Raw genomic sequence first — 22,475 nt, 5'->3', positions numbered from 1 at the left:
AAGCGCTTTGGAGGGTCCAGTAGGATGAAGAGTAAACATTTTCCACTGGATTAATGGCAGGTAACACAGCTGAGGTCTCCAATGTGAGAAAAGAAAAATTAAGCAGAACCTTTTTTTTTTTTCTGTTTGGGGAAATATAACCCCGGGTTATCACATTGCTAAATAACTCATTCCCTCTCTTTTGCATTTGGCTCATAGAAGGAGAAGCTACAGGAATTCTCAGCACTTAGAGAAATGATTGTGTATACTTTAAAGCCAAGTAAACACTGCCTTTGATTAGCTTGGGAACAGCCAGGTCTCTCTTGCTAGAAAGAAGATCAAAAACTTGGAGAGAAATCAAATAGATAAAAATTAAGCAAAAGTGACATACTCTCTCAAACCTAAGTTTTACAAATTGTGACATCAAATCCTGGTGAGTTTTCAGTGAGCCCTATATTCATTCATTCAATGTAAATTGGCACAACCATGTTGGAAATTGTTATAACATGGAACAAGATTCATGAAAACAGTCCTTAAGGTATTTGTTCTGCTTCTATGAATTTTACCCAAGGATACAATTCAAGAGAAACGTAAGAAAATAAAATAAATGCACGCAGATATTTAAAGCAGATTTTCTCTAAAAGTTAATCCTTGAAAACAACATAAATGCTCGATTGGGAGGGGGGCAATTTTAATAAATATTTGTTAGGCAACAGGATGGAAGCTAAAGAATCATTAAAATGACTTTGCAGCACCACAGAGGAAAATGTTGAGGTGCACGTAAAACACAGAAGAGGTTTAGTACTATCTCATCTGTGTAAATTACACAGGCATATAGAGATAAAAATGAACTTACGATGAATTAGAGTGGGATCACAGATTTCCCGTTTTTAAAGTCATCAATATTTTTGTGTTGTTCATGCATATAAAATATGCAGGAGTAGTACTTGGGAAGAAGCACCAAAAGAAGAAAAACACCTTCTGGAAGGGGTTTCAATGTAAAACTGAACAGAAACAGAAAACTGTGCTCAGAATAAGATTGTCTTGACTCCACACTGAAGTTTTCAAGATAAATTAAAAGGAAAAGTCTTACTTCACTGGTAACTTCAGCACTCACTAATAGAAGGTAAAACAAACTCTCCAATATGACTAAGTGTCTGGCATATTTGAAACACAGTTCCATCTTTCCCATCACCTCTGCAAAAGGAACAATTTAGGGTTAGTAGAGAATCCTACATAAAAAGCAGACAGAGCCTATTTCTCAGGTAATAACACCTGGAAGGATCTGAAGGACTAGCTCATGAGGCCAATAAGGAAAGTTACAACTTGTGTGTTAAGACCAAGTACTAGATCTGAAAGAATTTAACAGCATCCTGAGCACTTTGCCAAGAGACACATGGGCCCAGATCAGTACCTAAGGGGTACCTAAGGGGTTTCTCTGCCCTCTGTCTCCTTGGTCCCTGCTGAAGAAGCAAGAGCTGGTTTGAAGATGCCTCCCTGGCAAGGAGGGTCTGGCTCTCATATCCCCTGGAAGTGGGGACAGAGCTGGCATTCACAGGAGTGGAGATTGAGTGCTTGGATTCCCAGAAGCCACATGGCACTCGTCCACTAAAATTAAAACGTCTCCTTTCCTTCTTAACTCACTGAATCACAGGGCTCATTCTAGCTGCTGGAGCTGTCTTCTTGAGAAACAGGTGATCATTAAGCCCTGGCATGGACACTCCATCTTAGCTCTGGGTGTCTCGAAAAGGATATCGCCTTTTCTAGCTCAGGGAAGTTCAGGGGAGGAAAGATTTTCCATTGGTCATGAAATAGGAGGAAGAAAGACACACCACAGAGTTATAACCAGGGGCCACATCTTCTGATTGCTGATCATTGCTCCCGGGCACAGCAAATATCCATTATATTCAAGAGGATGCTCACAATGGACAACAACCACGGGGGAAAGAAAGAAAACTTGCACCAGATAACGTTCCCTGCCTCTTGCAGAGAGACAACCTGGAGTTGTTCGTGCGGATGCAAAAGCCAACTGCCTTCAGAGAATTACAACTTTTGAAAACCAAGCATGTAGTTCAAGGAGCCAGAGTCCTTTGGGGGCTGGGAGGGGGCTAGAGTGTAAACCAACTATCATTTTCAGAGTTTCTTTAAATGATCTTCTTCCCAAACCTTTAAGCCACACCCCTTCCCCAACCAAGAACCCTATTTCCCAACAGTGGGCAGCAACCTCAGCATCTTAAATCATGGCTACAGAGCAGCCAAGAGAAGTAGAATCCTTGTGCCAAAGTGTAGGTCTTGTTAAATAAATTTTTCCTTGACAGCAGAGAAAGGCCTGGCTCAGAAAATGGCTCCTTAAACATTTTAATTTAATTCAACAAGGATTTATTGTGCACCTGATATCAGGAGCCAAACTCCAGGAGCTGAAACTTAGAGAGAGAAAGAAAGACAGCTATATTCTCCTACATTCAGCTGGGGAAGGGGTGGCAGCTTCTGAACCCTCCCAAAACAAGTTAGCATCATCCAGGGACTTCTCTAGGTAGCCTGACTCTCCACCTATTCCTGAAACTTGTCCCTTCCCTCTTTGGGGCACAGATGTCTGTCTTCCATCAGTTATGCCTCTTTCAGATGAGTTTGTCTTTCCTTATTATGTCTCCAGTATCACCCTGCCCAGAACCCCACCCACTCCCTCTCCCCGGCCCCTGCCTCATGCCCTCTGAGGTTTTGCATTCGCCCCCAAAGTCTCCTGATTCTCTAACCCGCCACTCATTTTCCATTTTGAATACCTGCCCTACACCACACAGTTAACATCAGCCCTGCCTCTCAGTACCCACAAGATGCAGGGCTGTGGGCCTGTGGAGATTGCTCCAGGCAGGAAAGTCCTGGCTCGTGCATTCAGGGAGCTTACAGTCTATGCAGACAGAGACACACCATAAATGATAACACAAGCGAAGGCCAAGCCTAGTGTTAGTCAAGGCCGTGAGTTCTACCATCATACAGCTTGGGTTTGATTGTTGGCTCCATAAGGGTGTGTGACTTTGAGTACAACACTCATCCCTCAGACCTTCAGGTGCCTCACCTGCAAACTAGGACATTAACAATAACCATGTCAGAGGGTTTCCGTAAAGATGCAATGAGATAATCCACCTAAAGTGTTTACCATAGTGCCTGGTACCCAGCCATCCCACAAAAAGTGTTAGCTATTTTTATGAAACTCAGAATAGGATTCCCTTGCACATTCAAATGTTCATATAATATCAGAAAGCCCACAGTGTTTAGTGCAGTCCCCTGCTTCTACAGCCCTCTCAGCAATCTGATACACAAAATGCCTTGGTATCACTCCTTACAGCCTGCGATAGAGGATGCTAGTAACAGAGAAGTCATTCTACCTGAGTCTGTTAGAGGTTCTGCTTCCAGTACAAGCTGAGTAAAGTAACTCCTATAAAAAAGATTCTTCCCTGTAGATAACTGCAAACTCTGGACAAAATATTTAAAACTACAAGCAGGCTTTGGAGAGTGACCCAGCGCACACAGCTTCTGGAGGGGCATCAGTGCTTGGAAGAAGGCACTGCATAGAGCCTGCATCACAAGACACAGGCTGAGGGAAATAATACCAGATGCTCATGAAGAAACGAAGATAGGCATGTACTTATTGCCATTTTGCTCACTGTTTTCTGCTTGCCTTTGTAGTTCTTCTCTGTTCCTTTTCTTTAGTCTCTTTCCCTGTGGTTTGATGATTTTCTTTAGTGTTGAGTTTCTTTCTCTTTATTTTCCACGTATCTATTGTAGGGTTTTTGTTTGTTAATTACTATATATACATATATATATATATATCTCAACCTATATAGATAGATTGTTTTAAACTCATAGTTTAAAACTTAAGTTCAAATGCTTTCTAAAACTGCTACGTTTTTTACTATACCCGTTTTATGTTTTTGATGTCAGACTTAACATCATTTTACTTTGTGTATCCCTTATCTACTTATTGTAGTTTGTAGTTGATTTTATAACTTTTGTCTTTTAACTCAAACTAGCTTTTTAAGTGGCTGACTCACTGCCTTTACTGTATATTTGCCTTTCCCAGTGAGTTTTTCTTTCACATATTTTCTTACCTCTGGAAAGTAAGTATATGGCCTTTCCTTCTGTGTTTAAAGAAAACCCTTTAACACTTCTTGTAAGGCCAGTTTAGTGGTGATAAACTCAGTTTTTGTCTGTCTAGGAAATGTTTTCTTTCTCTTTCACTCTGAATGATTAATCTTGCTGAATAGAGTATATTTGGTTATAATTTTTTTCCTTTCAGCACTTTAAATGCATCATGCCACTCCCCTCTGGCCTGCAAAATTTCTTCTGAAAAATCAGCTCATCATCTTATAGGGGTTCTCTTATATGTGACTAGTTGCTTTTTTCTTGCTGTCTTTAAAATTCTCTCTTTAACTTTTGCCATTTTAATCACAGTATGTCTTAGTGTGGCTATCTTTGAGATCACCTTGTTGGGATTCTCTGTGCTTGGACCTGTATATTTGCTTTCTTCCCCAGGTTAGGGAAGTTTTCAGCCTTTATTTCTTCAAGTAAGTTTTCTACCCCTTACTTTCTTACACCATATGCAAAAATAAACTCAAAACAGATTAAAGACTTAAATGTAAGACCTGAAACCATAAAAGTCGTAGAAGAAAATATAAGCAGTATGCTCTTTGACATCAGTCTTGGCAATTTTTTTTTTTTTTTTTGATCTATCTCATCAGGCAAGGACAACTAAAAAGCTTTTTCACAGTGAAGGAAACCAATAACCAAATGAATAGGCAACCCACTGAATGGGAAAAGATCTCTGCAAAAAACATACCTGGTAAGAGGTTAATATCCAAAATATATAAACAATATCTCAATATCAAAACAAACAACCCGACTGAAAAATGGACAGAGGATTTGAATAGACATTTTTCCAAAGAACACATGTGGATGGCCAACAGGCACATGAAAAGATGCTTAACATCACTAATCATCAGGCAAATGCAAATCAAAACCACAATAAGACATCACCTCACATTTGTCAGAATGGCCATTATCAAAAAAGGTAAGAAATAACAAGTGTGGCGAGGATGTGGAGAAAAGGGAACCCTCATGCACTGTTAGTGGGACTCTAAATTGGTATAGCCACTATAGAAGACAGTACAGAGATTCTTCAAAAAATTAAAAATAGAACCACCATACAATCTAGCAATTCCACTTCTGGGTATATTTCGGAAGAAAATGAAAACACTTGTTCAAAACGATGCAGGCACCTCTATATTCACTGTGGCATTGTTTACAACAGCCAGGACATGGAAGCAACCTAAGCGTTCATCGACAGAGGAAAGGAAAAAGAAGATGTGGTGCATACATACAATGGGCTGCTACTCAGTCATGGAAAAAAATGAGATCTTGACATTTGTAACAATATAGATTGGCCTAGAGGGTATCATGCTAAGTGAAGTAAGTCAGAGAAAGACAAATACTGTATAATTTCACTTATATAAAAAACAAAAAAATGAACAAACAAAACAGAAACAGACCCATAGATGCAGAGAACAAACTGGTGGTCACCAGAGGAGAGGTGGGGTGAGGAGTGGGTAAAACGAGTAAAGGGGATTATGTGTTACAAGCTTGCAGTTATACAATAACTCCCAGGGATGTAATGCACAGTTTAGGTAATACAGTCACTAATGTAGTTACTTCGTATGGTGACAGATGGTAACTAGACGTATCATGGTGATCAGTTTATAAATTTACATAAATTTTGAATCACCAGGTTATACACCTAAGACAAATATATATTCTAGTATATTTCAATTAAGAAGAAAAAAGGGGGGGCTTTATATGTGGTGAATACCTGGGAATCTATAAAAGGCATTTCTCCCCTTAGTTTCTTTATAAATACACATGATTGGTTAAAGCAGGGGTCAGCAGACTTTTTCTATAAAGGGTCAGAAGATAGTAAATATTTTAGGCTCTGCAGGTATATGGTCTCTGTCACAACTAGTCACAACCACAGACAATATGTAAACCTGTGAGCACGGTTGTGTTCCAATAAAACTTTATTTACAAAACCAGGTGATGGGTCAGTTTTTGACCTGCAGGTCAGAGTCTGCCGACCTCCAGTTAAAAACAAATATAAAATTGTATTTTGAGGTGAAGTTTATAACATATGTAGATATAGTACTTATGTATAACCGTAACACAGAGGATCAGAGGGAATAAATGGACCCACACAAGTGGAGGTTTTCCACATTCTACTAGAAGTAATGCAATATTGACCCTAGGTAGACTGTGTGTAGTTCAGGATACATTTTAAAATATCTATAAAAACCAACCATTTCACCTAAAAAGCCGACAGATAAATTAATACAGGATTCTAATATGTATTCTAATTTAATATATGTTCAAACACCAAAAACAAAGTAGGAAAGGCAGGAAAAGAACAAAAATAGAAGAGGAGACAAACAGAAAACAAATAGTAAATCAGACCTAAATCTGATCACATCAATAATGACATTCAGCACTAACAGAATAAACACTAAATTCAAAAGGCAGAAATTGTCAGAATGGATAAAAAAAGCAAGACCCAACTATGTACTGTCTACAAGAGATGTACCTTAAGCATGAAGACACAGATAGACTGAAAGTAAATAGATGCAAAAAAGTACCCCTGATAATCAGAAAGTTCTCGCAGCTACAATGGTATCAGACGAAGTTGACCTGGAAACAAACAGTATTTCCAGAGATAGAGGAGATGACAGCCAGTCCCTCTGGGTGAGAGGAGAGTCGCTGCTGTGTGTGAAATGACTGGATTGTACCCGCCACAGTTCTTTGCTTCCTAGTTTCAGCCTCTTCAGATGGGAGAAGAGTGAAATAAACAGGGATGACTTGAGAGTCATGGAATATAAAGGCTTCTAAATTCCCAGATCCTAGGAAGCCTGAGGGACAGCCTCACTGGGTGCCTCTGTTGATGACTGCGGTTGATGGAGTGATGTGGGAAAGGGAGACCCCCGGGTAGTACCTCTAAAACTTCCTGAAGGACTGCCCGAGCACCCCAAGATCTTGCTCCTCACCATGATCACCACACATCTGTCGGATGCTTTTGGTGGTCAGGCACTGTGCTAAATGACTACCCTACACGTACGATCCCATTTATGCCTCGCTTCAACCCTATGAGGTTCAAACTACTGATGGGAAACTGAATCATAGAGAGCTTAAATAGCCTGTCCCAGGTCATAGCCTTGAAGTGCAAAGCCTGGACTGGCAAAGACTCTGGTCAGGCTCTAGAGCCCATGCTCTGAACACCACTACATAATTCTCTCCCCTCCCATGCGGGGCTGGATTTCAGAGCCTTGAACCTCTCACAGTGCATGGCTGGGAGTGTCCACTTTCAGGAAGAGTGAGAGAGAACACAGGGACCATGGAAAAGACTGCCCCCTTATGAGACACCGTCAAGTTCCTTCTCCCTACCACAGTATTTGTAATGTGTGTGTGTGTGATTTTAGAGTTTGAACAAAGGTAAATGAGAGAAAGGTGGAATCTGCAACAACACCCTTCAGAAGTGGGTCTCGGTAAGGCAGGCAGCCAAGCTAGCTCTTCAGCAAAGCACCTCCATCACCTTTCACAGATCAGTACAGAGCTGACACATGTTCCTACAATCTGTTCCTATCTCTGTGTTTTTAAAAACTCTCGAAGTTGGGCCTTTTGCACCCTTCCTGCCCACCTCACCCCCCCCCCACCCCGCCCCACGACCATTCATGGGCTCACAGGTATTGGGTGGTGTGTACTCAGGTCCATTCTCTCGCTTCTGCCAGAGGCTGTGTTGGTAAATATTGGCTCACCAGTTCCCATCAGGACTGTTTACCAGGTACGAGGCACCGAGCGGAGAGCTTTACACGGACTGCCTCATTTATTTTTTCCACCACTGCATAAGTTAAGGGTTATTCCTTTCATTTTACAGATTTGGAAACTGTAGCACAGAGCAGCTAAATAACTTGCCCCAAACCCCAGAGCTATTGAAAAGGCACAGTTGGAACTTTGAAACTTCACTTGTTCAAATTCAAAGCCCACATCCCCAACCCCCTGCAAACAGAGGAAGACCTCAGAATACCTGACTATCCCCTCTCCTTTGCTAATACCAGGACTTCAAAGACTCACCTAACCCCCTCAGCATAGGAATCCAACTAGTTAAACAACTCTGATTTTTCTCTGGAAAGAAATAATCCTGATACCAAGGCTTTTCAATTACTCTGTGCAATTAAGTCCTGAGTGCTTGTTTGAACAATTAACCAACATAATTATAAATGTATCTCTGTTACTACAATTGCATATTAACAAAGGCTCAGAGCCAATTAATCATTACTCCATCAATATCTAATTTGCATAAACCTATTCTCTTTAAAGACTCCACGTTTGGGGTGACAGGGCTCCCTCATCGATTATGGAAATATCCCCATCAAACTTCCCTGAGGCCGTCAAAAGGAATAAAAGGGGTTGTCTGGTGTGGGCTGCTCAGCACCCCTGCCCAGCCTTCCCAGGGACAGGCAAGGATGGAAAACAAAAGGCAAGAGACACAATGACTGCATGGTTCTCCACTGGGAGAAGGGACTGACAGGCTCAGGTTCCAGGGTGATGGGCAGAGAAAGGCATCTGGTGGAGGTCAGGGGGTGGGGGTGGGGAACTAGCATCTGAGCTGCCTTTGGAGTTATCCAAATTCATTTATTCATTCGTCCGTCCGTCCGTCCGTCCATCCATCCATCCATCCATCCATTCAATAAGTACATCAACAAATGTTTACTCTCTGCTGTGTAATAGGTATCAGGGATTCAACAGTGACTGAGACACTCTGGACCTCACTGAGGCAGGTAGACAACTAACCAGATTTCATAGGGTGGGTTTTCTAGAAACAGAGGGATAGATTTTGATGTAAAATGTTTACTAGGGCTCAACACCTGTAAAAGAAGAGGAAGCTGGGCTATGATGTAGGGTCAACAAGGCCTCAGCTTACTCGGTGTGTCACTCCAAGGCAGGTGGTCACCTGTCAGAGTTGCCCTGAACCTGGGTGAAAATGGTAGGGTCTTTACACCTCCAACTTGCTCAGTCACTGGAGGGGGCGGCCCTGCCAACATGGCTCTCTGCAGCTGTGGACAACCCTGAAGGAGCCTGCCATGTGCTGTTTACACTTGCTGCCGCTAGGCATCAAGTCCTTCCTTGAAGGGGAGTGGGCTGTGCATATCCATGCCCACCTCACTGGAAAACTGCTGCAGAGGATAATACAACACTGAGGAAGGGGAGGAAAGGGTGTCACGGTAACACAGAGAAGGGGCCCCTAATGCCAGTATGAGGGGCAGGGCAGTCAGGGTTGGCTGCTTGGAGGAAGTGACAAAGAAACTGAGATCTGAAAATTTAGCCAGAACTTAATCAGGCTAAGAGCATAGGGAAATTTTGTTTCAAGCAGAAGAAAGTCTTGAAGCTTAGGGGTTCTTTAAGGAAAAAAGAAAAACAAGATTGGGCTGCAGACACATGTATAGGTGGCTATTCAGTATGGCTCTGGGGACCATTTCCAGATCCTCTCCTCCACTGTGATTAGGTTTCTGCTCAAACTGGCTCCTCCATTTCTCTGGAGGAAGGTGAGGCAGCATCACCATGGAGATGGGCATGTGGCAGGGCACTGACATGTCCAGCAACCTCTTTTCTGGACATGTGAGCAAGTCATGCTGCTTGGGGTGTTTACGTCTAATTGTAAATGGGCAACACATAAAAAATCCCATTAAGAACATGCAGACACATATGCCTATATAGTTACACATTTGTCTGTTTATATAAGAATACAGAAAGCTACAGAATGCCACACATCAAAGTGTTCGCATCAGTGCCCTTAACATGCAGATACTAGAGAACGGCGGAGAGGAATTATTTACATTTTAATATTTTTTTTACTTGTTAAACATTTTTGTAAATGCTTTTATAAACTAAGAACTTACATTTTGCACATTTTCAAAAAAAAACCATTGGAATTTTGTTTATGATCATTTTAATTTGCTGTGCAACAATGGCCATGTCTTCAGAAATCTGGGGCCTAAACATTTCATTCAACAAGCAGTCTCCAAGTTCTTCCGACTGCCCTGGGTGTTACAAAGAGATGGGTGAGACAAACTCCCAATCTCAAAGACTTAAAAAGTCTTACTGCAGGGACAGCATATTACAAGATTAAAAGCAAATTATTGCTACCAGTCAGAAAATAATTTGGGTTAAAAAGTAGCTATGGATAAGAGATGTGACCAACAAATAAAAAGCAGGTGACTTCAGAAATTTACAAATCAACATTTTCCCCTCTTGTCAGCCTGACAAATAAATGGCATTGTATGCGTGCATTGTCGGCCCTGTGGAGCGAAGGGGAGGAGGAATGGGGAAGGAAGTCACCCAATGTGTCCAGGTAAATGCTACAAGGTGGCCGCACGGGGCAAGCAGCCTCCATCCCTTAGAAGATAGCTGCGCCCGTAGCAAAGGCCTTATCTTAAACAGTCTTGACACCTCAAACACAGAATAAAAATAGAAACCCCAGAAGGATTTAGCGAAAATAAAATGAAAGGTGATAGCCCCAGAGGCAACCCTGAATTTGCTGGAGAGGCAAAGTGAAGGGCAATCTGATGGACCCCAAGGTCAAGGGCAGGAAGCTTTGTTGGAGGCAAGCGCTTAGGAAGCGGCCAGCTCGACCTGGCCCCAGGGTGGACAGGAGGATATGAGACCCAGGTGACAATGGTGATTATAACAGGGACCAGGCTTCACTCAGTGCTCACAGATGCTTCAAGAAGCTCTGCGTCTTGCAAAACAACAAACCTGCTTGAGTCAGGAAAGGGAGAGGGAACGTTTTGCACAAAACACCATCCCAGATCTAGCACCAACAAAGACCCTCACGTGATTCCTTACACTCGTGGTCCTGCAGCAGGTGCACAAGGACAGTCTGCAAAAAGCCTGGCTGCACACAAACGCTTCTAGATACGCATTAAGGCAGGCCTGCTGTACCCACGGCCTCAGTACTATTCCACTCAATTATTACACTACTCTGTTCCAGGCACCCGGGCAGAAAGACATGCAAGAATTCCTGTCGTTGGAAAACTCATGATCTAGTTGCCAAAGACCATAGCCAAAACCAGTGATCCTCCAACCTACTTATTCATATGAAATAGCTGGGAATCAATTCCAGGATCCCACCCCCAGACCCCCAGACCTTAAGCATCTGAATGTCTGTGGGGAGGAGCCTATGAATACTTGAAAGAGAAAGTTCTCCAGATGGTGCTATTGGTAGGCTGGGATTAGGGGAAAATGCGGTTTTTTTCCCCCAAAGATAACATCTCCCCAGCTAACATTTTTCTAGCAGCAGAATATCTTTTTTTTTTTTTAATATTCGAACTTCACAGAAGGCAACTATTTCTCAATATCACTCTTCTGCCAATGTTATTAAGGGAAACATATATTTACACCCCCAATACTCAGTGCAATATATATATTTTTTAAAACTGCAAATAAAGAATTGAGTGACTTTGCAAATGAAATCAGTAGAATGTCAAAATGTCATGTGGATATTTTAAAGAGTTAGCTGAGGGTCAGCAAAAGGGACACTTATGTCAGATGAGGCTGGCGCTAAGAAATGTATTGCTGCCTCACTGCAGACAAGGCAGTTGATTGATAATATCTAGATTATCTGGTGCTTGGTGTTCAGGACCAAAGTTTTAATTGTTTTACATTCTAACTGATAGTTTGTTACATATACAGGTGTTTTACTGAGTCTTAGTTATGATTTAAGAAACTTAAAGGTTTGAGGTTGATGTGTAACACCATATAATTTTTCTTTTTTAAAATAATAGGATACAGGCCCCTGGTTAACATTTTCAAGCAGAGTCCAAGGTCTGGGTGTGGATTATTGCTGTTACGTGGGATATGATTACAATTCAAATCCAGTGTGAGGTTTGCAGCCATTAGGAGCTACACTTGGTACAGGAAGTAGGCACATGGGGAGCCACCACAAAGCATGTGACAGTGGCACTAGGTCTCTGCAGATAGGGAGTGTTTTTGAGGCTGAAAGGAAGATGAAGTTTCAGGAGTGGTTTTGGTAAAGCCAGTGAGTTTAGAGACAAATTCACCCAACACAGCAGAGTCGACTGAAAATTGAGAAGAAGGCAGAGCCGCTGACAGACTAGCTTTCAGCCAGCAGCGTCACACTGCACCTGGGAGCTTTAGAAAATGCAGATTCCCAGGCCCACCTACACCTACTGACTCAAAATGGTTGGAAATGGGGCCTTGGAATGGTTTAATCAGCTCTCCAGGTGATTCTCACACGCTCTCAAGTTGAGTACCCCGGGTCAGGGTACTAGTGACAGAAGAGAGAGGAGGATGCATAAGTTTATATTCTGAAAAAAATAAATCAATGGATCAGTAAGGAATGGTGAATAAATTTTGATAAATTCATATTATAAAACCATTAAGGAGAATTAGAAGATACACACACATGAGGAAGGATACTTCTGATGTGGGTTTTTTTTCTGATTATCATCTTTCTTATGATACTTTTTAAGTAAGTAAAAGAACAAAATTCTGGGTAAAGAGTATAATAGCCTATTAAAAATATACAGACATATATACCTATAATCTATGTATTTGTATGTTTACATAAGAATATAAAAAGCTATTGAAGACCATACATCAAATATTACCATCAGTTTCCTAGTGAGGAGAGACCGGAGGAGAGTTGGAAGTCATTATTAACATTTTCTTTTTTTTTTAACTTGTTCAAACAAGCATTTTTACAAATGCTTTTATAACTTAGAAAATAAAGTTTTACAATTACACAAGTATATAAAAATGCTCCCCCAGAATTCCAAGGCACCTCATACAGCATCAGGGTGCACAGGGAGCTGAGGAAGCCCCAGCACAGAGCACACTGGCCTCGGAACCAAGAGAGATGCCTTCCAGAATCTGGTTCTGCCCCTGATTCCCAGCAGCTTCCCGCCCCACCCCACCCCTCCCCCCTCAGCCCCCGGGAGTTGAGGCCACTGCAGTGAACCTGCATCTCAAACGCGTCCCTTATCACCATCCAGGACATCATTTCTTAGTTGCTTCTTATCTTATTTTTCCGGCCTTTGAGTGATGGTCACCAAACTAAGCTCATTTATTCACTTATGGCCTCTGTTCTCATTAAAAGTAAAATTTCTATTAGGTCTTTTAGGATACCAAATTTGAGTCTGAGTCCCCCTTCTTGGGATCTGCAGAACAGGAGGATATCTAGGGTCCTTTTCAGCCAACCATACACCCACTCTCAAGGCTGTGATTTTTCTTAGAACTTTCCATGAGGAGTGTGACCACTGGCAAAAGGGCAGACAGACCACTGCCCAGTTGCATGCTCTGTGCTCATTGGGGTGTGACCAATATGACAAAGACCCAGAGAGGAGCTTAGGTGTCCCCAAAGCATCAATGTCAGGGGGCTGGGGTGGGGGCTGGGAGAAGCTTTGAGAGCAAGCAGCATTCTCGGCTCAAAAGAGCCAACTATGCTGATTCAAAAAAAAAAAAAAAATTTTCAAAAATGCCTGTGGGTAAATTTGAGCTGCCCACAGCTCCCCAGGGGCATCTCGAACTTGCTGTCGAGCCATTTCTGTGGATTTCAGTCAAATTCTAATTTTAGTGTTCATTAAACACGGGTAATTCCCCAGCCGGGCCCTGCCTCACCTCGTACAGTGTGTTGGCAATATAGGTCACCGAGGCTTCGAAAACACTCCCACATCAAAGAGAAAGCTTTGCATTATGAGTATTAACTTTATAAATAACGATGAACTTGAAAAGTTTTTCAGAGCCGAGGGGCGGACGTGAAGAGAGCTGGTGTCCTCCTTGTGAACACCGGCACGAGTAAGACTTGTCGGGGGGCAACTGTTCACAAGGTTTTCTATTCTGGGAAGTGGTATGGGATGGAGATGTGTCTGCATCTATCACCCCATTTAGACTGATATTTATTTAGACTGATAAGGCAGGGACACAACTGGAGTACGCCATGTTGGGAAACGCACACACACACACATCCATCATGGGTGTGACAGGTCTGAAAAAACAGACTGCTTAACATCTTAGGTCCTCCCATTGTCATAAGGTAAAGGCCAAATTCCTTACAGCTATATCAGTTAATATCTTTTAAGCTGAAAGTAACACCAACAACAACAAAGAGCTTAGCTCCTAAGGGTATTTAACACTTCGCAAAACATCCCGAAGGAGTCGGCTCTAATCCTCAGGCTCATAGCCTCACGAATACAAGGTGGCTGCTACAGTGCCAAACATCACTTGCTCACACAAGAGCATCTATTTGACTGGCAGGTCTTAATCCTATGATCAATTGTCACATTAGGCATCACTGAGAAATGTTTTCTCCCTGTTTGTACCTTTGCATATGTTGTTCCCTATGCCTGGCCAGTCTCTCCCTTTGCCCTCTGTGCAGGTAACCACCATCCATCCCAGGATCCAGTGTAGGCATCAGCTCCTGAGAGGCCACCCTCGAGTAGGCTCCTGTCTCTCCCACTTTGTCTGCTGTTATCGAAGCATTTCTCCACCCCAATGCAACTGCTCATTTATCTGTTTTCCCCCAGGAGACTGTGAGCTCAATGAGGCAGGAACTGGGGCTGCTTTGCTTCTGGTTTCCATGTGCTGAGCACAGGGTCTGGCTTGTCTACATCTGTTGACTGAATAAGCAGCAGAAGGGAATTGCTCAAGTGCCATCCTGAACTCAGAAAATCAAGTCACTCTCTGTACAGGGCACAGAGTCAATGCAAGGGCTGTGCCTTACCAAGAAAGGCCAATCCTGCAGTCCTTCATTCCAGTTTCCCTGTCTGGAATGTTAGAGGATGACCCCCAAGGGATTAGTACATCCCTTAAGCCCTACAGAAAAATGATGGGACTTCAAAGGAGCCGATAAAAGATTATGGATATTTTTGCCCTAAACTCTGGGACTGTAGAGGGTATAGGTGGCAGTGAGAGTGGGCACAGCAGGAAGTTTAAGCTTTTTCTCCACTGTCATCCCCTTGTCAGTTTCCAAGAAAGGGCCTGGTTGTGCTGCTAGGAAACAACATGGCCATGGGTGGTGCCAGGCCCAGGGTGTTGGAGCTCTTCCCTCGGGGTGGCTGGCTCAGGCCTGGTGGCTCCTGGCAAGTGAAGAGGAGAGGGGGGCACTTCCCGCTCCTCACTCCTGGCCTCACGATGCTGCCAAGGCCAAGACCAGGCAAGCAGACAGAATCCAACTGTCTGAAAGTGCATGGGGCTGTATAGGAGAGGCCAGAAGACCTGGGTTATGAGAATGTGGATTCTGACCCAAAGCTGAGGTGGACAAGCAGGAAGACACATGGAATGATCAAATCTCTCATTCCCAAGGGGGGCAGTATTACAGCGAAACCGAACTGTCTAGCTCTGCCACTTACCAGCCATGGAACCTTGGGAAAGTCATTAACCTCTCTGAGCCTCAGCTTTCTCATCACTTAGACTGAGATAATAATCATCCCTGTCATGTAAGATTATTACGAAGATCAAATGAATTAATATCTTTAAGTGCTTAAAAGAATGCCTGGCACATAGGACATGCTGTATAAATAAAATATAAATAATGAAGTGAGATAACACTGGAGGGAGATTAAGCACAGATCACCCAGTTCATCCAGCCTTTGGGGCTCAGGTTCTGTCCATACAGCACAAAGTCAAGGGGAGAGCTGCAAGCCACTACAAGTTAACTCAGTTACTTAAACCAGGCAAGGGATGCTGAAAGAAACACCAAGCATTCTGAGTTCATATCTAATCTTTGTTACCTTTTCCCAATATTGAAAGCAGTCTGTTCCATAAAACAGTTCAAAACAAACTAGTTCAGATTTGTTACGTGAGCTGGATATCCAAGTGTTTGCTATTTGAATTTTCTGGCCATGGGCAGGATAGAAGGGAATCTGAAATCTGGTGTAAAAGAGTCATAGGATGGAGTCTACGAGCTCAACCAAACCTGAGACCCGGCACGGGCGAGGCTCCAGGTATGGCGTCCAGAGCTCACCTGGGAAACCTGCAAACACTCAGGGCTGAACTCTGGAGAGATGTGTCTCCAAGATAAGGTGCACAGAAAAAGGGAAAGAACGTGGTCTTCCGTGCATCATGGAAAATCAAGCCACTGCTGTCTTGATCTTTTGATCAGTATCTGTTACTGATACAGAAAACACTGCGCCATGAAGCCTCGTCCAAGTATTCAAGTGCACGTCGCCCCACTAATTCTCCAGCCCCTTGCATCCTACCAGTCCTGGGATTGATATTGTTTATGCGCTGCTGGTTTCCTTTGATTGTTTTTATTAATGCTCAGCACTTATGAATCAGCAGTCTGAGGGCACCTCTGGAGCCAAAAGGACTGCTGGTGGATGCTGACCTGCTATCACTGCTGGGAGGACCCAGAACCCAATGCAGAGCACTGAGGCAAGCCCACAGGTGCCTTGTTGGAAGGCACGAGGCCAGCCCATATTGGGAAGCACATGGGAGGCAGGGGAGAGGCACCCACCCAGCCACGTGTTATCATCCCTGCACGTACGAACGTAGGTAATGCAGCTCCGGCTGCCACCTGTGCTCCCTCTGACCCACTGTGCACCCCCTAACTCCCATGGCTTTCCCCATTCTGTTCCCACTTCCCAGGGTAGTCTTTTCCCATCTCTCCCTGGGCAGCACTGGAGTCATTCCTAAGACTGCTCCAGCTGCACCCTGACCTCTCCTGAACCCTCACTCTCCACTCCCAGAGCGCCCTAAGCCTGCCTCTAGTTTAACCCACAGTCAAAGGCTTCTAGCCGGCCATGCTACTGCTCTAGCTCTGAGGTCTTTGCGGGCAGGAGCCTGCCTTCATCTCTGCCTGGCCTTCCTAGCACCGTTCCTTGAGTGAAGAACGAATAAACAATTTCTAAATGCCTACAGCTCATGCGGAGGTGTGCAAACCTGTCACCATTACAAAGTATCAGTTTCCTGGGGCTGTTGTTAACAAGTTACTACAAACCTGTTGTTAACAAGTTACTACAAACTTCATAACTTACAACAGCATAACTATATTATTTTACAATTTGGAGGTCTAAAGTCCGAAAAGGCCCTCATGGGGCTAAAACAAGGTTGCAGCAGAGCTGTGCTCCTTTTGGAGATTCCAGGGGAGAAGTGTTTTCTTACCTTTTCAGGTTCCAGAGGCTGCCTGCATTCCTTGGCTCCGGGCCCTTCCACCCATTTCACAGCCAGCTTCTTTCAGTCTCTCTCTCTTTCACTCTCGTCTCCCCCTCTCTGTTCCCCTCCCTCCCTCTCTCACTCAATGCCCCACACCTGCCTTGCTCATCCCTCGCGGCTCCTTCTCTGGCTCTGCCTCCCCCTTAAGACGACTCTTAAGATTCCGCCCAGCCCACACACACAATCCAGGATAATCTCTGCATCCGAGATCCTTTTTCAATCTGCAAAGTCCCTTTTGCCATATAAAATTACATTCAAACAGTCAGGGGATTAGGACGTGGACATATTTAGGGGCCATTATCAGTCTACCACACAAAGGGAGAGTCAGGCTACAGAAAAGCACTGAAACAGAAGTCAGAGGGACCCGGGCACCAGTTCTGACTCTCTTATCTCCTCCTGTGTGACCTTGGATAAATTGCCTCACCTCTCTGAGCATAATTCTTCATCCATGGAACCTCACAGGACTACTCTGGGACAGAAAAGGACTTACATTTAAGAAGAAAACACTTTAAACATCAAAAACAAGTACAAAATCTGGTTGTTTCCGATTGTTTGTATGTTTTGGATCTGGCAACCAGGCAGCTCTTTAAAATGGCCTTAAGGAAAATAAGGAGCACACACACACAACACACATTATCCAGAACATCACACACACAACAAAATCACTACATCACAAAATTAAGAGATATGGTCAAAGCTGCATTCAAAGATAAAGTTTCAGCTGAATTTATTTAAAATAAAAACTTGTATGTTTAAGAACTTATGAGAGGGGAGTCCAACTCGAGGATGGAAGATGCCTTAGAGGACTGGGGCAGGGAGGGTGGGGGGGACTTGAGGGGGGAGAGTCAAGGAAGGGAGGGAATACGGGGATATGTGTATAAAAACAGATGATTGAACCTGGTGTACCCCCAAAAAAATAAAAAAAATAAAAAAAAAAAAGAACTTATGAGAGGCCATGCACTATCATATTTGACCCTCAAGCTACCCTATGATAATACCTACTTTACACATGGTGAGATGGAGGTCTTGGAGATGTGAGACAAAGCTAAGAAGAAGGCATGGTGAATTTAACTTAAATCCAGGCTTCAGAGTGCAAACCTCTGTACTTACTATTACATCCTAGTTGTCATAGCTTTTTCAGGGCAACATCTAGTTTTGTTGCTTTTCTTTTCATCTGATGTAGCTGAAAGTAATACTCTTCCCCTAGTCCCCCAAACCTCCTTACAATTTCTGTGCACTAGCCTCAGTTACTGGGGCCAACACCTGCATCTTGTTTGGAGTAATGCCCTCAAGCTGCAGGAACTCAGTTTCCCTGGGGTGTGGTGAGCTGGTGGTCCCTGGGAAATTGACAAGCCCCTGCAGATAGCGCCTAAGCACTGACTGACAGGTGTGGAGTACAAAAATTCCCCAGATTCCTCATACTTTGGATGGGATAATTTGGAACACGTGTTTTATACCATTTCCAAGTGCTTCTATTTGGGGTTTAGTTTTAGTTACCCACTGTCAGCTATTTAATATCTCATTGCTTACTGGCTTCTCTTAACTGTACAGTCATTGCATCCTTGCCCAAAATCTCCTCCTGGGGTGGGAAACTCAAATAAGACATGTAGATAAGACAATATAGAAAAATATAATGGTTCCTGACATCTGTAAAGAAAAACAAAACAACCCCACAACTGAAGTTAAAAGATAATAGCATTAAAAACCATGAAGACTAAAATTTACATTGGGAAAAAAACGTGGAGAACAAGCTTGGTGTACTTTTCACAGAAGAGCAAGTAAAAGAGCAAACAGAAGTTGAGAGAGAATGAATTAGGTAAGAAAAACAAATGGCAAAGATCCAACTCCAACAGATGGATAATCGATGTTGCAGGAAACCAAAACAAAGAAAACAAAAGTAAAATGCAAAGCTACACTAAAGCTGAATAACTTATTCTGTAAGTGAAAAGGCAGGTAAAAGCAACATAGAAGAACCAACACCTAGACAAAACCTGTTTTATTGTTGTTTGTTTCGTCTTTTAAATTTAAGGACAGAAGACTATTAAGAGAATTCAGGGAGAAAAATCATGTGGCTTTCCAACATTACATGCCTGAAGAAATGAGAATAATGTTCATTCTAAGAGTGTTTTGAAGGAGGAAAAAAATGGGTGACCTGAGAATATTATACCCAGCCAAATAGGGGCATCTGAAGATAATTAAATAATATTCTTAGATAAGTAATGATACATAAATCATTTAGGGGAGAAAATTAGCAAAATATTAGGAAAGTATAAAACTACAAACTCCACATTTTTCATTCAGCCTTGATTAAAATCAAATTTAAAACAAGTCCTAGAGAACCTTGGGAAATTATAAAATTTTGATTATTGATACAAAACTGTGAGAATATGATGTACTATGCAAACCATTATACCCTAAAGTATAGATCTAAAGGCAGAAGCTGGGGGAAAATCAGATGCCTTACATATACTGAGAATATAAATATTAGCCAGTGTGAGGTAAAAGTCCTTTTTGGTTAGAAGTATGTTTTTAATCATAAAAAAATGGAACTCTGGCAAATTTATTTATTTGAAGCTCTGATGTACAATTCTACTTTAGTTGTTTGTTGCTATATAAGATTTAACTTGAGACAATGAATGTTTTACAATGGGAGACTTTTATTTACTCTTTGTGTTTTTGCTGCAAGGAATGGAATTTTAGTTTACTTGTCAAACAGAGCAATCATGACTGTACTAATGTTGTTATAATTATCTTAACCAATATAAAATAGTCCATATTATCATGGAGTTATGAAACAAACCAACAGAAAATACCTTTTTCCTACCTTGCACAAATTATGGTACAAGTAAGAACAGACAGTGACTATGATAGAAATGGTTAAAGACAGCACTGCATCTTGACTCAGCAGAACAACAGAACAAGAGAGAAAACAAAGAACTCACACGTTAGCATGCTGTATAAAATGACTGGTAGTGAACATTGAAAACCTCCATTTTATTATAAGGTACAAATAAAAGAAAATTAAATAACCATTGAAAGACACAATACATATGTAAAATAAGTCTTCTGCAGAATAAAAGATATTCCAGATTCTGCACCACCTCACTTTCTTAAAAACAAATGTATCAGTTACTATAACAAACAACCCCAACACATAGTGGTTTGAAACAACCACTGTATTATTACTGACAACCCCAGAGGATGACTGGGTGGTTCTGTTGATCTGGGCTGTCTGAATTGATCTCAGCCCAACTTGCTCATGCATCTGTGATTAGCTAGCAGGGTCTGATGGTCAAGGAAAACCTCATTTACCAGTCTGAGAGAGGATTTGTTGTCTGCTAAGGCAATAGGGTGATACGGCCACATGTCTCCCATCACCCAGCAGGCTAGCCCAGGCTTGTTCATGTGACAGTGGCAGAATTCCACCCCACTATGATGGCCAAAGCAAGTCTTTGAGGTAGCACGGACTCAAAACTCCATCTCTGGAGGAGCTGCAAAGTCAGACCGCAAAGAGCAAAGACACCAGGAAGGGTGGAGAATTGGGGACTTTTTGACTGAGTTGTGCAACCAATCTATATACCATAGCTGGGGAGACAATAATGGGAGAAGGTAAAATGGTACCATCTTTGTGATATTAATATAAAAATTATACTATTGATATGGAATTATAATAGCTACCTAGTCTAAATTAAGAAAGGCACACTACAAAATACTGCGGTCTCATATAGTAAAATGAAATTATATAAAGACCATAAGTAAATAAGAAAAAGATCAATACTCATTTAAAACCTGGACAAGTGACATGAGGCCATTCATAAAAGAAGAAATGTAATTGCTTAACCTGAAAAATGTCTAACCTTATTAGTAACTAAATAATTGCAATCAAAAATATGTATGCACATAAATACATATATAAGTATACATATACACACATATATGCACAATTACATGTATTTACACATTTTACGTTTTACAAAATTATGTAAATTTATAAGTGTATTCTAAACACATTGAAAGGATACAATTTTATCTCCCAAATTTGCAGAGATTTTCTTAAAACGATAATTCCTGCTGTTCCAGGAGTAAAGTTACTCTTATATACCACCAGTGGGAATGTAAATTGGAGTAACTTTTCTAGAGGCCAATTTGTCAACAGGTGTCAGAAACTTCAGAAATTGGTATGCTCTCTGACGAAGCCTTCTAGGAAATAAATAGGATATCCACAACAATTTAGCTAGTTTTGTTCTTCAGAGTGTTATATGCAAGAGTAAAACATTGCAAAGAGCCTGAATGACCAACCAAAGGAAATGATTTAAATTTCAGTATATCCACATAATAGAAAATTTTTCAATCACTAAAATTATGCTGAGGATGAAGTGACCATGAGATCGGTTCATGATATAACTGAAAAAATACTATATTCTATGTGACCTTTGGGGATAAATATGTGTGTATACATACGTGTATATGCACACCAACCAGGAAAAGCATAAATACTGTTAAGGTGTAAATGAAACCATGTTCATCTTCGCGGTTTTCTAAAATGATTTTGGTGCTCGCTTTGGCAGCACATATGCTAAAATTGGAACAATACAGAGAAGATTAGCATGGCCCCCGCGCAAGGATGACATGCAAGTTCATGAAGCATTCCATATTTTTTTTTAATGTTTTGTATTGCTGTTATAAAAAAATTCAGTTATTTAATTGTCAAACAGCATATTGATAAAATATTTGCAGCAAACATGATAAATGAGGGCTTGATATCTTTTGTGTAAAAAGACGTCATAAGAAATACTTGGCAAATAACGAACTCATAAAACAAGATAAACAACTAATTAAGAAACAATCAACTTTAATGATGAGAGAATATACACGAATTTTAACACTAGCTAAGATATAGTTTTAAAAATTCCAATATTTTTCTGGTGGAATTATAAATGGGTACAATTCTTCCAGAAAGTAAGTTCACATGAATCAAGAGCCCTTAAATGTAAGTCACAGAGCTCTAAAAATATTAGAGGAAAGTATAAGGGAATTTGTTAATGATCTCAGGATGGAGAAAGTCTCCCTAAACAAGCCAAAAAACACAGATGCCAAAACAGAAATACTGACATTCACATTTACACAATAAATGAAATCATTATATGACAGTAGAACTCACAGCTCAGTTAAAAAAAACCAAGAGATTGAGAAACAGGGTGAGCCTTCCAGCTATGTCTGAATAAGGAGACTGG

At 41.7% G+C, this 22,475-nt stretch overlaps 1 non-coding gene across 1 annotated transcript; it reads left to right on the top strand.

The window, feature by feature from the left end:
• Positions 1-21,793: 21,793 nt before the first annotated feature.
• LOC130839437 (U6 spliceosomal RNA) lies at positions 21,794-21,900 on the top strand. Its single transcript, XR_009049836.1, has one exon. It is a non-coding gene; the product is annotated as a U6 spliceosomal RNA (small nuclear RNA).
• The last annotated feature ends 575 nt before the right edge of the window (positions 21,901-22,475 follow it).

Source organism: Hippopotamus amphibius, chromosome 16 (genome assembly GCF_030028045.1).
Source record: "Hippopotamus amphibius kiboko isolate mHipAmp2 chromosome 16, mHipAmp2.hap2, whole genome shotgun sequence".
Taxonomy (NCBI): domain Eukaryota; kingdom Metazoa; phylum Chordata; class Mammalia; order Artiodactyla; family Hippopotamidae; genus Hippopotamus; species Hippopotamus amphibius.
The sequence above is the reverse complement of the archived record's forward strand: the minus strand, read 5'-3'. Positions and strand labels throughout refer to the sequence as shown.